Source organism: Oncorhynchus mykiss, chromosome 16, assembly GCF_013265735.2.
Source record: "Oncorhynchus mykiss isolate Arlee chromosome 16, USDA_OmykA_1.1, whole genome shotgun sequence".
Lineage (NCBI taxonomy): Eukaryota > Metazoa > Chordata > Actinopteri > Salmoniformes > Salmonidae > Oncorhynchus > Oncorhynchus mykiss.
The window spans coordinates 61,760,340-61,778,122 of NC_048580.1; positions in this window are offsets into that span (position 1 = coordinate 61,760,340).

Here is a 17,783-nt window from a genome sequence, read left to right on the forward strand (position 1 = left end):
CATACAAACTCATTCACATCCATATACATCACAGACACACACCATCCACATAACATCAAGATACATCACAGAAACACACCACCTCTTTCACATAGAAATGCATCACAGACACACAGACACACACAACCTCCTTCATATCCAGATACATCACAGATACACACCACCTCCTTCACATCCAGATACATCACAGACACACACCACCTCCTCCACATCCAGATACATGCCAGACACACACCACCTCCTTCACATCCAGATACATCACAGACACACACCACCTCCTCCACATCCAGATACATGCCAGACACACACCACCTCATTCACATCCAGATACATCACAGACGCACACAACCTCCTTCACATCCAGATACATCACAGACACACACCACCTCCTCCACATCCAGATACATCACAGACACACACCACCTCCTTCACATCCAGACACATCACAGACACACACAACCTCCCTCACATCCAGATACATCACAGATACACACCACCACCTTCAAATCCATATACATCACAGACACACAGACACACACAACCTCCTTCACATCCAGATACATCACAGACATACACCACCACCTTCAAATCCATATATATCACATACACACACCACCTCCTTCACATACAAATACATCACAGACACACAGACACACACCACCTCCTTCACATCCAGATACATCACAGACACACAGACACACACAACCTCCTTCACATCCAGACACATCACAGACACACACCACCTCCTCCACATCCAGATACATCACAGACATACACCACCTCCTTCACATCCAGATACATCACAGACATACACCACCTACTTCACATCCAGGCACATCACTGACACGTACAAACTCATTCACATCCATATACATCACAGACACACACCATCCGCTTAACATCAAGATGCATCACAGACACACAAACACACACCACCTCCTTCACATCCAGACACATCACAGACACACACCATCCACATAACATCAAGATACATCACAGAAACACACCACCTCTTTCACATAGAAATGCATCACAGACACACAGACACACACAACCTCCTTCACATCCAGATACGTCACAGATACACACCACCTCCTTCACATCCAGATACATCACAGATACACACCACCTCCTTCACATCCAGATACATCACAGATACACACCACCTCCTTCACATCCAGATACATCACAGACACACACAACCTCCTTCACATCCAGATACATCACAGACACACAGACACACACCACCTCCTTCACATCCAGATACATCACAGACACACAGACACACACAACCTCCTTCACATCCAGATACATCACAGATACACACCACCTCCTTCACATCCAGATACATCACAGACACACACAACCTCCTTCACATCCAGATACATCACAGACACACACAACCTCCTTCACATCCAGATACATCACAGACGCACACAACCTCCTTCACATCCAGATACATCATAGACACACAGACATACACCACCTCCTTCACATCCAGATACATCACAGACACACACCACCACCTTCACATCCAGACACATCACAGACACACAGACACACACAACCTCCTTCACATCCAGATACATCACAGACACACACCACCACCTTCAAATCCATATACATCACAGACACACACCACCTCCTTCACATCCAGACACATCACAGACACACACCATCCACATAACATCAAGATACATCACAGACACACACCATCCGCATAACATCAAGATACATCACAGACACACACCACCTCCACATCCAGAGACACCACAGACACACACCATCCACATAACATCAAGATACATCACAGACACACACCACCTCCTTCACATCCAGATACATCACAGACCCACACCACCTCCTTCACATCCAGATACATCACAGACACACACAATCTCCACAATCATAGACACACAGACACACATACACATACCACCAACAACCACTACAACAACAACGATAACGTGCCTATGTGACTGGCATTGATAGCAGATCATAGTAGATGATTTGAAGATGCGTAAAAATAAACCCTTCATCAGTAAGCCATGTTTTGCCGACAAGCTTTATTGACAATGATAATAACAGTCTCCAGATTATTCCAACAAATGACCTCTTCCAACCCTGCGACCATTGAACTCATCGTAATTTCCTCTGTCCTCCTCCCACCCCGCTCTCTTTCCCTCCTCCCTTCTAACCTCTTTCTCTCTTCTCTGGTGAAGGGTTGAAAGAGACCAGGCCTTGCCTGTATAATAATTGCCACTTTATTGTCATATCACATTCATATCTGCAGTGTATGCCTGGCAGGCAGGACCAATGGCAGAACAGACAATAAACGGCTAAATGTAGCCCTGAGAGCAGGACTGATAACCACTGCACAGCACAGCTCAGCCAATACAACCAATCATCCACTCTAATCTCCCTCTGCAAGATTTAAACACTTCCCCCAGACACTCCACTTTATCTACTGCCGTTTTAGGACATAAAGTTAGATTATTTTTTTATAGAATCACTTTATATTCTGAAATATCTATGATTAAACACAACACACCTAAATCAAATTAATTCATTTGTAAAATGGCTGCTATGTCATGATACAGCATTCACACCCACTCAAGTTAAGTCCAACAAGCTACAGTACATACTGTGCATATTTAGCTATTTAATCAAGCCTTCATTCATCCATGCAGTTGCATTGCTGTAAAAACAAATCATTAGAACTATAGTCAAGCATAACTCATGGTTAAAGTCATTTATCTAACACTATACATCAGTTCAAATTCAATCAATTACAATGACAAATTTGGCTCGGTACCGGTACCCCCTGTATATAGCCTCGTTATTGCTATTTTATTGTTAACTTTTTTATTTTTTACTTTAGTTTATTTTGTAAAAAACTGCATCGTTGGTTATGGGCTTGTAAATAAGCATTTCCCGATAAGGTCTATTCGGCGCATGTGACAAATAAAATGTGATTTGATTTGATTAGTGCAACCTAATTTTGTTATTTATATAAATTACATGATTTTCATTGCACTGACTTGTATTGTGACCTCATGTGCCCGTAACTCCTCAGAGTTTTGCGTGTTTCTTTATGGAGGTCCTCGTATTCCCTGGAGACAGTCTGCAGTAGCACAAGTGGTACAGTGTGAGGAGAAGACATGGAGATGACACTGCAGAAAGACATCCATCTCCCTGTTTCTCCTGTTTCTCTTGCTCTGCAGCAGGTCCAACTAGAGATTCTGTAGGAAATAGAGGAAAACAATCACACATTATTATCACATATGATGACTGAAAGGTTTTGTGGACAGGAAAGCAAATATAAGGTTTATTTTAAAATCATTGCTATATATGAGATGTGATAGCAACTGAATTGTGGTTTAATAACTAAAAATACATATGAATAAATGCATGAAAGATCATTAATAAAACATGTCATTTCAATGTACTGTAACATGTGCACGTACACACACGTAAACACTTGTCAACAGACCCACACGCACACTTTCTGCCTTTATCTCTGTCTGTCTGTCACTCCCTGCTCTCTCTCTCTCATGGGAGGAGCTTCTCCCAAATGTGACCACAGCTGTATGCAAAACCTCTCAGCTCCGACCTCTCAACTGGAGCCCTACCCAATCAGCAGAGGGGGGTGGGGGATGGTGGAGGTCACAGGGGTTAAATTATAGCTGCGTGTGTGTGTGTGTGCGTGCGTGCGTGCATGCGTGTGCGTGTGCGTGTGCGTGTGCGTGTGTGTGTGTGTGTGTGTGTGTGTGTGTGTGTGTTTCATCTGTCTATACACACTTCTTACTCAAAGGCTGAATGTTGTTATTTTGGACATAATGGGCACACACATTCATACACAGAACAAGAGAGAGAGAAAGAGAGAGAGAGAGGAGAGAGAGAGCGAGCAAGAGAGGGAGAGATGGATTTGGCTGACAATGAAATATGGAGAAAATGCAAGACATCAACAAACATTTCAATGTTAGCATTCCTTTTCTTTTTCTCCATTGTATGATGCATTGTGCTTTGAAATGCACATAACTCCCCATGAATGGCATCCACTTGTAAGGTAAAATAACAGTGTGTGTGTGTGTGTGGTGTGTGTGTGTGTGTGTGTGTGTGTGTGTGTGTGTGTGTGTGTGTGTGTGTGTGTGTGTGTGTGTGTGTGTGTGTGTGTGTGTGTGTGTGTGTGTGTGTGTGTGTGTGTGTGTGTGTGTGTGTGTGTGTGTGTTTCTCTGAATGTCTGACTTGCAGAGTTTGTATGCACACTCACCTTAGCACTGGAGTCGTGTTAACTCCCTGTCTCTGTACCAACCCTGTCATTGTATTCCCACAGAGGTTCTGAACTCATTCTGATTCGACTTGTTTTACAACTGGCAGCAATCAATATCAATGAGGCCCTTTACTGTACCCAATTATTCACTGTGCACTGGACTGCTGTCTCTTCCCGTTCAACCACTGCAGAGGTATAGCGTAGCATAAATATCCAATCAAATGGTATCAGAACAGACTCTAATCTCAAACTCCATACTATAATTCATTGTGAGAGGTACCATTGGTTTACAGTGGGAGAGTCAAGCTTCTGCATTGGCTCAGCACACATATACACAAACACACACACAGAGCAGAATATTTCCAATAGCACCCCAGCTACAGTATTCAGCTGATCAATGGAAACAGCACATGACATTTATTAAACAGGTTCAAGGACCCCAACATTAATATTGATGCTCACACATGTTGGTGAACTGGTTTAAATGAAGCGCTAGCAATATACACACAACAAACAACCACTGCAATACAGAAATCCATGACCCAGTTCAAATGAAGCCGAGCTATACGAATGCAAATGCAGTGTTTTGATTTGAAATTAGAAATGCACCTTGTGATATTATAGATCTGCAGGATGACACACTAGTTGTGTGTGTGTGTGTGTGTGTGTGTGTGTGTGTGTGTGTGTGTGTGTGTGTGTGTGTGTGTGTGTGTGTGTGTGTGGACGTGCTTAACTATTCTTGTGGGGACCATAAGTCCCCACAAGAATAGTAAACAAACAACATTTTGACCAACTGGGGACATTTTGTGTGTGTGTGTGTGTGTGTGTGTGTGTGCATGCCTATGCATGAACATGTGTGTCAGTATTTATGTGTAATGAGACAGATAATTTCTCTCAGATGTGACAGTCCATCTTTCGCCATAAGTAGCAAACTGTTTGTCAGGGTTATTCTTCTCACTTTAAAATTAAATTCTCCCTCTGTGCTTTGCAGCTGTGTGGCCATGTCCAGTTGACAGCTAAACCTGTTTCCAGTCTCCTCAGAAAACCAAATACATGAGAGGTGTGATGACATTTATTTTGCAGCCATATGAATGCAGTCACTCACGCATCACTACTGAATTGGGCTACAGAGTGATAATGCAGTCTCAGAGACATACAGCTGATGGTATGAAGAGGTTGCACAGGCTAGAATTTTGTATCATTTCACATTCAATTGATACTATAGTTGCAGGACGAAACCATGAAGCTATAGCTTGAGAATGGAATCAATAACCTAAAAATGTAAGATGAATTCCAATTCACAAATTGAAAAACTTGCTGTATTGTTGTATTTATTTTTTATTCTTGAATTAGAATCAAATTAAATCTCTTGAACTGACTGGGTTGAAATTAAATTCAACCCAGCCCTAAAACACTGGACACAAAATTATGGATTTTGTAATGCATTTCAAAGGATGAAGTGCATTGCTATTCAGTGACATTATTTATAATGTTCAAATCTCCGAGCTGACAAGGTACAAATCTGTCGTTCTGCCCCTGAACAGGCAGTTAACCCACTGTTCCTAGGCCGTCATTGAAAATAATAATTTGTTCTTAACTGACTTGCCTAGTTAAATAAAGGTCAAATTTTAAAAAATAAATTTAAAAAAAGTAACTACAGGCCTACCACAGAGCAGAGATATGGGAGCCTACACGACTAAACTGAACGTAGCTATGTATCCATTCGATGTTGGGCTACCTTGAAAGTATAGATATTTATGAATCATTTATTTGAAGAAAAATATTGCTAAACGAAGCACCATTGTTGTTGTTTTTGTTTAGTAGATCGATTAGCAGGTCTACCAGTCGTTTTGTTGAACTAATCATTAGTAGCCAAATATAAAAAGGTTTGATATTTTTCTCCTTAATGGCACCGTTTTATTGTATATGAAGTCAATCACTTATTTGAAGCATGACTGGTGTCGGACTGAATATTAATTTATTTGGACTTTGATTGTGTATTCCATTTATTGTGTCTTATTTAGGATCTAAGTTACAATTACAGTTACATTTTTTTAATTTGTACACACCGATTCCATTTCAACCATTTCTTGTATGGTCATGAATCACTATTTCCCCGTGCAATGTGCTTACCTGTGGCCACGTGGACAAAGAGCGCAGTCAGAGTTAGTTAGTTGTAAATAACCCAACTTGATCCACATTCCAGCAACTTTCCCTTTCTCTCTACTAACAAGTCTAAACGTGGGCATGTCGAGTTTTGCGTGAGTTGAAGACCGCGCGCGCGCGCGTGTGTGTGTGTGTGTGTGTGTGTGTGTGTGATGGGGCCACGGGATGGGGTTCCACTGGTGTGCACGGTTTGACCAAGTGTTTGTTATATCGCCGATTCCATTTCAACCATTTCTCATTGGCGGGGAGAGAGAGAGAGTGAGTGAGGCCGGGCCCCTTGCATTGAAATCACAGGCCGCCTACGTGATCGTGGAGGACAGCTTACAAGGCCCCTTGGATTGTTCACTGCGAACAATGGATTCTTTTGTGAAGGTGTTTCTCTTTCGATTCCCAGACAATACTCAAGGGCCATTCTGGTCCTTACACTTATGAAATTTTCGCAAAATAATACCTATCCATATATACCTCTCCAAACAAGTAGGCTACAGGGAAGTGTATAGGTTACAAAAAAAAGGTTTCTATAAAAAGGTGTGTTCATTTTGCAACGCTTTTTTTTTGTGGAATAAGCGCGACGTAATAGACCTCCGTCACTAAAACATGTTTGTTGTCTTACATTCAATTTATATGTTTTTAATGATTTGACAGTGCTTTAATTATGGAAGAAAATATAACATGACTGATTGTATTTTTCGATTACATTCACAAGCCATCCCATTGTTTAAGCACTGAAATGTACATCTGAATTAAGTGTCCTATGATTACACATACAGAAGACTGTAACTCAACACACATAAATAATCAACATGTATAAAGTATTTCGGGTTGTCAGATGAATGAATATGATGTTAGACCTGGGTTTGCTCTCTCTAAATAGGTCTACAGCCTAGGTCAGCCGTAGGCAACTAGATTCAGCTGCGGGACGATTTTTGTCGGAGTGGATGTTTAGGTGGCCTGAACATAATTATACAAATTTGTACACTGCAAATTGACCCCAATTTAGCCTTGAAAATAACAACATATTTCCTCAATTAAACACATTTTTTTGCTGAGTTCTTGGTGATTTTATAGTATTTTTTTAACAAAATTTGAAAAAAATAGTAGTTCATTTTACTCAAAACGTTTGGGGGGGACAAAAAAAATCCCTCATGAGACAGTTATGGCACGGGGGCCGCCTGCTGCCTACCCCTGGCCTATAGGTTGACTATTATGAGGGACTATAGACTGTGCATAAAGAGCTTTTCAGCGGTGTCCTGCCCACTAGGCCGTAACGATGACCTCTCCCTCCCCTGGTTGAATAGGTCCATAAGCAGGGATCCAGCTGTGCCTATCCGGGCCTTCAACAGAATTTCGGAAATCGGTATGATTTCCCTGGGAAAGTAACCTCCAAGAGAACTTCAACATGGCGTCCACATTTAGTTGATGGTTTTCTTTGAAATATTAAGTAGGCCTATAGAGCTAAATGTCACTGAACATATCGTCTAGCTATAGGCCTATAATAAATAGGTCTAAAACAAAATTGATAGGCTATTACAATTATTTGTAATAAGTAGCATGTGTTAAGTATTAATATTATTATTATTATTAGACTATTTTTGTCGTTAACATAATTTATATTTTTCCAACATGTATTTTCACAGATTTGTTTATCGTGTGATAGGCCTATGGCTATGCCATACCCTACTGTTAAGAGAGAAGTGTGGACGCGCATATTAGAGAAACATACGCCTATGTCTAGGCCTTTTATATATTTTCGATGTTATAAAATCGACCCTCAAAGATCCGTTTTTGTGTAGAAACGACTTTGTGTTCACGTGTGAATCGCAGCAGCAGGTGCACAATGCTGTGCGTTGTGCGCAGAGAAACCAAGACGTGCGTATGGTATTATCTTACATTATTTGCCTTACTCTATCCGGAGAGAAGCATGGAAGAGAAATGGCGACCATGCGTTTGGACCGGTGAATTCTCACATTGTCCACGAGGCTCTAAACAAGGAGAAATACACTTCTAAACATTTAGGCCTACTACATGTTGATGTTGGCCCAGGCATATTATTCCTGTTAGATAACTTTAAGTGATATTTTATTACATTTGACATTTATTTAAACATGCATCTCAGTTTAAAGAATCCATATTGGATTTCACTGTAATGCTAAATCCAAGTTGTTCCATCTGTCTATTGGACTGATGAAACCGTGTGTCGTGTTTGTAACCTCAAACACAACGAAACAATAAAGACTCGCAGTCAGAGCAGTAGGCTAGACATTACACCTTGGATACCAACAAACAGCTCAACCACAAAGCGAGCATCGCCTACACAGCCACTCACTATCCAAAGCGGTAACATACTCTGCGTATCTACCCATACTGCCGACCAAAAAACTAAAGTCAGAAAGAGTGTGTGTGTGAGGTGTGTGTGTGTGTGGGGGGGGGGGGGGGGGGGGGGGGGTACAAACGGATATACAATATACAACCCATTTTCCATCTGAATCTTAAGTTTATGGGATAAATACCCAATTTAGGCCTACTTCAACACACGCGCGTCCTGTATTTCAAACCCATGATAGCACTTCCCCAGTGTACCCCCAAAGTTCTGGGGCCGCAGCGCGCACAACTGGTGCCGACTCCCCTCTCTCTTTTGTAGGGGCTATTGTGGGGGCTGCGTGTTGGGATTGGGGGTGTAATGAGGGGGCTGCGACCCCCCGATGGGGTGCATTTGCTATCCAAAGACCGTTAGACAGAGGCTGAATGAATGAGGACTGAAAGTCATTGTAATGCATCGGGACAACTCCCCTTCATTCAGCTTGAGATGTGGAAGCCGGTCAGCCAAGCAGCGAGGGAGAGAAGAGGGGAAAGAAAACGTACCCGGTCACATTTATTTGCCGCTGTCCCTCTCTTTTCCCGACAGACAACAAGTGTTTTTTCAGACCGTCAAAAACAGTGAGCTGTTTTTCTTTCTAGAGAGGCTATATGGCGATAGATCGCCTCTGAATGCAAAGAAGACCGCCAAAGGAGCCGTGAAGGATTGTTGGAGGGGCCATTATGTGTAAGAAAAGGAGAAGTCTGTGCCGACCTTGATTGAAGCCGTCTTGTTTTTAAGGACATAATTGTTTTCCCCTATAGGCCTAGCCAATAGGCTAATGATTTGTTTTGTTATTATTCTCGATACCGTCTTTTCCCAAGCATTGGTAGAAATGTAGCTTTTGAATAAGATGAAACAGGATAGGAAATTCAGGCACAAAACTGCAACAGAACAGGAATTGCATTAGTGGACTTAAAATGTCATTTATATAGCCTATGTCGATTCCGATGGGGCTCGTGGCTGAATCAGTGTAGGCTTAAATAGATAATTAACAACATTCATTTGAAAAGACTGCATTTGCGAATCTATCGATAATTGAGGGTAAAGCGGGTAAAGCGACGCGGTTTTTATAATAACCATCTCTGACGTTTCTCCCTCTCCATCTCTTTGTTCAATCGACAGTGGTATGTGAGAGAGAACCGGAGAGATAGAGGGGGGGGGGGGGGGGGGGGGGGCTGCATTTGAATACACTGTGTGACATTTTCTTCCGGGATTGCAATCAATATAGTCCAGGGGAATTTGATTCAGTGCAGTATACATTTAAATGTACACCTATTCGGCTTTGTTAAAACGAAATTACATTCGAATAGTTAACACCAAATTGTGTTGTTATGCAATAGCATGAAGCTATAGCCTACACTCAAACGCTAGTCTATAGTATTTCTAATAATTGCATTATTTTCTATCAGATATTATCACAAGAGGTAACGTGGAGGTGGGGATACGTTCTTTTCAATTGCATTCAGACAGTGGTTTTCAAATTGGGCCCAAATTTTTATATCGTTGGCCTAAATGTTTAGATGGGCCTATTACTCTGCTAATATCTAGGCCCATACAAACAAGACGCTTAAATTGCTGTGTGTGTGTGTGTATGTAGCCTATGCATGTGTGTGTGTGTGTGTGTGTGTGTGTGTGTGTGTGTGTTACTACTGTATAATCAAAACAAACAACACACAGCCTTATATTAAGGGCAGTAAAATTCGTAACTACATTCGTAAATTCGAAGCCCTGAAGAAGCCTTTATATTCTTACCCTGTTTTAACTCCAATATAGTTTTACTCCAAACGACATAAACAACAGGTGTAATATTCAGTCATGTTATTTTTCCTCTTTAAATATCATATTAATAGACTAGCATACACCTGTTGTCATACATGACATGCCACTCGACTAATAATTATTAAGAAAAGGGTTTATGTATAGACAGACCAATGTTAACCCCAGTTTTATGGTAACATAACAATTAAAGAAGAGGTAACATGTAAATTCACTTCAGTATACATTTTAATCCAATCCAACAATAAACGTCTGTCAAAAGTTAGTATGTGGATATCGGGCTATTGTGCAAAATAAATCGAAGGTGGGTGCCATTGGTGCCATTGGTGCCATTGAAGTGTACAAGAAAAAATAGTAGCCTTTCTACCCTTGCTGACCATAGATGTATTTCTTTCACAAGTACATGTGTGTGATGTTGTCAACCTATCAGGTTTAGGTAGATGAATACAAAGGAACAGACTGGATTGCCAACACCTTATTGAACCTAAAACACAAACCATACGTTAAGGCTATACAATATGGAATAGCCCTGCACTTACTGTAGCAGTTCCTTATTCATGCCCCTCATTTCATTTCAGGCATAATCCCTGTTTAATCTACAAAGGAGCAATTCAAATTTACGTTAAAGGCCACAGAGATATGCGTAAAATAGACTACAATTGTTTAAATACAATGATCATGGTAAATGTCTCAAATCGAAAACTTGCATGAGGGTTGATAGGACAACGTTGTGAGTGTTTTCTAATGCAGTAGATTAACATAGGTTTAGATGGGAAAGCAACCTAGGCCTATGCGTCGGGGACGTAATCACTGTGTATTATGTAGGCAGGCTATGTGCTAAGGCATGACGCCGTGCAGAATGTCAGCCGCGCGGTTTCAAGGACATTCTCGCTGATGAGGATTTGTTTAATGGGGGGAGAAAATTTGGGCCCGGGCCATGACGTCATTGTGTGCGGATGTAATCCTCTTGCGCTGAGCCCAATCAGCAGAGGCTCGCGATTGTCTGGGATGGGAAAGCAGAGGCGCGCTCTATAATCCGCGAGAGTGGTGGATCAGAGAGCCCGCGAGAGAGACAGACGCTTGCATCCAGTGTTTCCGTGCAGTGCGGAGGAACCGCCAGATGAAAAGGGGACAGACAGAGAGAGAACGGGTTCCAGTCCTTTACATACACCGACGGAGTGCGCGATTTACCGGGGAGAGAAGACACCGATGGCGCGCAAGGGGTTCCATTGTATTTTTATTTATTTTTTATTGAAGAAGAAAATAAATCTAGGAATTTTCAGAGACGTGAAGAAAATAGCTTTCTTGTTATCCAAGATTGTCAAATAGGGGATAGCGATTTTACTCATGCGGCCAAAATGCTTTAAGAGACATGTAATCATACAGGCCTGATATAGCCTGTCAACAGAATGCGAGGGAAGAGCCATCCAACGTTTCAGCGGAGGGCGTTTGTAACGGACAAATGGAGGAACTGCATCTCAGCTATGCTTCGGAGCGCATTCCTATTTCCTACTCAGCACAATGGGATGTATATAATTTGAACCAAATAGCTACTCTGTGACAGACCATCCGATTGTGTTTCTCAATGAGGACAAGCCATGGGCTGCTTTGAGAACATGCGTTTTGATTTTGTTTGTTTTTTGATAGACAAAGACATTTTGTTTTGAACATGGACACCCGTCGACGTATGCGTAAAGGCGCACAGCTGCATAGAAAACTAGAGCATAGGCTAAAATGTAATTGAGCTATTACGTTTTATGACAGACGAATAGCACTATCCAGTCTGCAGCAGTGTGTAACGAGTCGGTGTTTCGCTTTTGACTTTGTTAGTGTGTGCATATACATGCTATAGTGCTATGTGATGATGGTGCGTTTAAACGCAGAATATGATAGCACTGATAATTGCGTAAGATTTCAATCACATTGCCTGTGTATTTAGTTTGGTCAGAAACATGCATCATTTTTACAGTGGTCGGTGTGTGTTTGTGCGTGCGTGCGTGCGTACATATCCGAGTGTTTGGCGCGCTATGATCTCAGTCCAAGTTTTGCATGTCCTCTTTGAGAGCTCGTGTCTTGGGTTGCTCCTTTGGGTGCGCGCGGAGTTGGGTGTCAAATAGGGTTAGGGATTCGACATTGCAGTGCTCGCATCCACGGGGGGTGACCAGTGCTTGTATCCGTGCTGGGGCGCGCGTCATCAGGAAGGGTTATCACTCTGCGTGTTCACAGCGGACCTTGATTTAATGTCCATACAATTAAGGCACGCGGTGAATGCCAAGAGAGGAATCTACACAGCATCGTGTTCACTGATATAGGCATTCAATCTACCCCCATTACGCGCTGAAGACAGAAACGAAACCTTTTCATACTGACCATTAATATCATATTTGCGTTGAGATGACAGGGTGTGTTTTGGATGACAGGGTGTGTTTGTGTGTGTGTGTGCGTGCGTGTTCACTCTTCTGAGTGCATGCGCAATGCGTAAAGTAGTGGGTGGTTTTGGTGGCTTCTGGCTCTTAGAAAATGCATAGATTTTATATCTATATCCAAACCAGATCTGCGTTTAGTTTATTACTAGACTGAATGGGAAACCAGACCTATTACATCTGACCTCCAGTCAAATAATGAGTAGGTACATTTCAATGAACGGAACAGGTCTGCTCCTTGGCTATGCAAGGCCCTGTGGTCATGAAGCATCGATGTAACCGCAACCATTTCTATGCGTACATTTCAACACACAGCTGTCATGTGAATATCGGAGATCAATGAAATACTAGTAGGATAAATATGAGGGCAATATCCAAAATTGCATGTACAGAGAAAATGTCACTTATTTTGGATACATTCAGAACTAGGCTACTAGAACCACCTTCATAAGTATATTATCAAATATCCCACTGGGCACAGACGTCCTTTCAACGTCGAGTTGTCAACTAACATGAATTCAACGTGAAATCAACAAAAAATGTCACATTGTCATTGAATAGGTGAAAAGTTAGAAAAAATACGAAATTCTCTTAAGTTGATGACGTTTTTTGTTGTTGTTGAAATGACGTGGAAACAACGTTTATTCAACCCGTTTTTGCACAGTGGAATAGGTCTAATTGAGTAGGTGATTTAATGGTTTTGGACTGAATTATGAATTCGATCATTTAAATGAGAGAAATATAATTACAATATCAAGGCTAGTCTATCTCGCTTCCATGGCACCACTAAAGGAGGCCTATTGCTCAATACACCAGCTAGGCCTATATTCAAACGAGATAACTCATGGTATAATTGAAATAGATCGATTTTTCCAACTGAAACAAGTAGCCTCTAGGCTAATCGAAACGCAATGAGGCAAAGGCGCCATCCTGCCATATCCAGCAGTCTGCGTCACAAGCCGGAGACATGAATTATATTAACAAAATTGTTCCCTCTAAAGATGTTTCCAACTATACTCTACATATACATATTCCCCATTTAAACAGGTCGCCTGCAAAGTTAGCATGTGTGTGGATCTAGAGCTATAAATAGCATTTCATCAAAGATATTTTAAGTTTCGTCTAGTAAAAATGCCCACAAATGAGCTGTCAAAGACAGGCAACAGTGACCATAACTGATTAATTGTACTATTTCTGAGTCTCTTAGAACGTTGCCTTGCATTTCATGTAGCCTATAACTATCCATAGGCTAAGCCTTCATGTCATGAGATATTGCTATTCGTTTGGGCAACTTTCTTGTTTAGAAATTCTTGACAAAGTCCCCAAATATTACACAAATAGCCCAACTGACAACAAATGAATGAAGTGAATTAAAATGACAGATATTGTTCTAGACTTCCCGAGGCCTGTATGGTCAGGTCACCGTCATTACGCCTTGTCATGAGTTAAAGAGTCAATGCCACCTATAGGAACCATATTAACAATGTATCACTGGCTTGGTTGTACAAATGCTAGTAGCCTAGTCCATTCAAATGCAGCCTATATAAAAAAAGGTTTTGCTGTAAAACAATAGCCTACAAAACAACATCAAATATACAATTTATTATACATTTGCAGCAGGCAAAAGAGTACCTTTTTAGACTGAATATCATATATAGCATAATAATGTTTGATGGAGCCAATAAATCAGAGGATACATATAATTTGAAGGTTTCTGAATTATTGAAAGAGTATTGTCGAGATCTCTCAGGTAAGTGGTTGTTAAGGAAATCAATTCTGATATATATTTTTTAATAATGTCACGTTTTTGAAACTATTTTCAATGCTTGGCCTGGGTAGCATACACTTGGAATGTTGTGTACAATATAACCAATAAATAAATGCTGAGGGTGCATGTATTATTTCATTGTCGGTGATTTTGGGAAAGGGGAAAGGTTTCAGAGAAATGTTTATGTGAAATAGGCCTACCGGTATAAAGGAACACAAGACATTAGGCATATCTGTTAAAAAAGCTACTTCTAGATAGATCCCGTAGTAGGGATACCTGTAACAAATTGAGATGGACTCTGCCTATTAGTTCCTCAGTAGTGAGGCCTATTCAGGACCACGGAGAGTTCCCGTCAGGTTGCATGGATGAATTAAGAACTATAACGTTGACAATAGACCTAGCCTACCTTTAGGCCTAACATCCTCAAAGGGCTTATAAACATTTATTCCGTTTTGGTAGTTCAGTTCGGCCTATATATTATACCTTATGACAGCTAGGAGACTTAGACCGACTTAGTCCCTGCGCTGCCCAGGCATCATAGGCCATCGACGACTCTCCATTGACTCTGTTCTGGGCTGAATCTCGTTCCATGCCTGTGTTCCTGTTCTAGAAAGCAGTAGAAGCCTTGTTTTAAATAAATTCACGTACGCATGTAGGCCAGTCTATTAGCAACCAAATAAATCTATGTACATTTAAATTTCACAGTTGAAGATGCTTTTAACTTTCAATATATTTGACATTTTTATTTTACTTATATTGTGGGTCTACTGATATATTCAAAATAGCGAATTCGTCATCCGTGGAAATGTAGACCGATTAGTTTATAGTCTAATAATAGCTACTGTCCCGGACAAGGGAGTTACTACCACGTGCTCTGCACCTTTTCTCACTCTAGTCTAGTCAAATTGTCTTCATACGCTTCTATATCGGCATGTTATAACGTAGACATAGACCTAGACTATGGCATAGTTGTCCAACAAGACATTATAATCGCCAGACTAAATCATCACCCAGCTGATTTCAATTCAATACGACATACAGGTAACTTCCAAAATAAAGGAAACACCAACATAAAGTGTGTAAATTGGGCATTGTGCCACCACGAGCCAGAACAGCTTCAATGTGCCTTGGCATACATTCTACTAGTGTCTGTAACTCTTTTGGAGGGATGCGACACCATTCTACAAAGAGAATTTCCATAATTTGGTGTTTTGTTGATAGCTTTGACTATGTACAGACTCAGTGAGCATAGCCTTGCCATTGAGAAAGGCCGCCATAGGCAGACATGGCTTTCAAGAGAAGACAGGCTATGTGCACACTGCCCACAAAATGAGGTGGAAACTGAGCTGCAATTCCTAACCTCCTGTCCAATGTAAGACCATATTAGAGAGACATATTTCCCTCAGATTACACAGATCTACAAAGAATTTGAAAACAAACCCAATTTTGATAAACTCCCATATCTACTGGGTGAAATTCCACAGTGTGCATCACAGCAGCAAGATTTGTGACCCGTTGCCACAAGAAAAGGGCAACCAGTGAAGAACAAACACCATTGTAAATACACCCATATTTATGCTTATTTATTTTCTCTTGTGTACCCTTAACCATTTGTACATCGTTGCAACACTGTATATATACGTAATATGACGTTTGTAATGTCTTTATTGTTTTGAAACAATTTACTGTTTACTGTTAATTTTTATTGTTTATTTCACTTTTATATATTATCTACCTCACTTGCTTTGGCAATGTTAACATGTTTCCCATGCCAATAAAGCCCATTGAATTGAATTGGTGGTGGGAAACACTGTTTTAGGCTTGGCTCCAGAATCTCCCATGGGCCTAAGTGTTAAATTGGGTTGAGATCTGGTGACTGAGACGGCCATGGCATATGGTTTACATCATTTTCATGCTCATCAAACCATTCAGTGACCACTTGTGCCATGTGGATGGGGGCATTGTCATCCATCCTATGGGGCCCAGCCATGGTAGCCTGCCGACCATTTTTATGCATAACCCTAACCATGATGGAACGTTAACTGCTTAATTATCTCAGAAACCACACCTATGTGGAAGCACCTGCTTTCAATTTACTTTGTATCCCTCATTTACTCAAGTGCTTCCATTATTTTGGCAGTTACATGTATGTGTGTGGGTCAGGTTTCAAAAGGGGGGGATCAGAGACGGATTCTATAATCCTCTTTTTTTCTATCGGGATTATATCAATCTGTCCGTTTTTGAGCTGTTTTTTCAGAAAATAATAGGATCATTCTGATCCAGCTACCACAATATCACAGAATCCAGATTTTCAGTGCTTTGAACAGGCCATGAACCTTACCATCTATTGGACAGGTTGTGGTACTACTTCTACACTGTCATAGGGAAACAGAAAGGAGTAAACGACAGTGAACAAAAATATAAACACAACATGTAAAGTGTTTCATGAGCTGAAATAAAAAATAAAAAATGTATTTATTTCTCTCACATTTTGTGCACACATTTGTTTACATCCCTGTTAGTGAGCATTTGTCCTTTGCCAAGATTTTCCATACACCTGACAGGTGTGACACATCAAGATGATTATTAAACAGCATGATCATTACACAGGTGCACCTTGTGCTGGGGACAATAAAAAGCCACTATAAAATGTGTAGTTTTGTCACACAGCACAATGCCACAGATGTCTCAAGTTTTGAGGGAGCATTCAATTGGCATGCTGATTGCAATAATGTCCACCAGAGCTGTTGCCAGATAATTTAATGTTAATTTCTCTACCATAAGCCGCCTCCAATGTTGTTTTAGAGAATTTGACAGAATGTCCAACCGGCCTCACAACCACAGACCACGAGCCCAGGACCTCCACATCCGGCTTCTTCACCTGCAGAATGGTCTGAGGGTGGGTGGGAGGCTGAGGAGTATTTCTGTCTGTAATATATCCCATTTGTGGAGAAAAACTCATTCTGATTGGCTGGGCCTGGCTGCCAAGTGGGTGTGCCTATGCACTCCAAGGCCCAC